Source organism: Monopterus albus, unplaced genomic scaffold (genome assembly GCF_001952655.1).
Source record: "Monopterus albus unplaced genomic scaffold, M_albus_1.0 scaffold235.1, whole genome shotgun sequence".
Taxonomy (NCBI): Eukaryota; Metazoa; Chordata; class Actinopteri; order Synbranchiformes; family Synbranchidae; genus Monopterus; species Monopterus albus.
Window position 1 is genome coordinate 1 of NW_018128115.1, and position 1297 is coordinate 1297.

Genomic DNA, 1297 nt, shown 5'->3' on the forward strand with positions numbered 1-1297 from the left:
ATTCCAGAGTCTAGCACCGTGGACAGCAAAAGATCAGTCGCCCCACTTCTTGTAACGAGACTGTGGAACCACCAGTGCCAGGTGCTCTGCAGATCGCAGCGTTCTGCGCGGGGTATACACAGTCAGCAACTCTGACAAATACTGCGGAGCAAGTCTGTGAAGTGCCTTAAAAACGAACAACAAAACTTTAAATTGCACTCTCCACTGCACTGGAAGCCAGTGCAATGAGCGGAGAACCGGAGTGATATGGGCATATTTAGATGTGTTGGACAACAGCCAGGCTGCAGCATTTTGGACTAATTGCAATTTTTGAAGAGAGGATTGCGACAGGCCGGCATAAAGAGTGTTACAATAGTCCAGACGCTCCATGATAAAAGCATGGATCGCTCTTTCCAGATTTGCACGTGATAGAAACAGCGTAACCTTCGCTAGCAACCTTAAGTGAGATGTTAGTAATTTGAGTGAATGAGTTGTTTGATGAAGTTATGGTTCAGTGGAGTATGAGGGAAATACTCTGCTAAGGTTAAGTTTATTGAGTGGTTAGTTCTGTAATAAGCAATTATTTTAGATTTAACTTTAGATGCAGGAAGAGGTTAATGTTTAATTACAGCTGTTAGGGTTTAGTTGTGTTAAAGTCTCAGGCCAACATATTTTGATTTTCCTCTTTGGAAAAAACAAACTACAACAGAAGCAGAGTTTGAAAGTTCCGTGGCCTTTGGACCACGGAAAGAGGGACTGTTGTGGTTTAAGTTACATGTTAATATGGATTATGTAATAGAATAGTGTTTATGGGTTCACTTTAAGTTCATGTGAGCTGAACAATGAGCTTATATGATTTGGTCAAGATGTTTCCTGTTTTTGAGTACATCTCAGGGTGTTGTCTCCTAAAACTGGAGATGGGAAGCTAAGTTCAGAAATTGATGCAACAGCCTAAGAAAAGCAGTGGATAAAACAGTAAAGCTGAAGGGTGTAGGAGAGAAAGAGAGGATGAGAGTGCTACCGTGAAAGTGTACCGTGGACCCGGCCAGGTGGAGAATGGACTCCGACTGACTGTGGGCTGACGGACTGACTGACTCTGGACTGACTGGCACTCTGACAGTCTTCTTATTTAATACTTTATCTATCCCATTGCAGGAGGAGTGATTCTGTTCTCTGTTTCCTAACTACCAGATTACCTATTCAACTACTACTCTGTTCAGAATAATTGTAATATTAAATTATTACTTAAATTGGGATGATTTGTCTGAATTAATTTAGTCTGTATCACATTCTAGCCACGAATGTTGCGTACCGACCC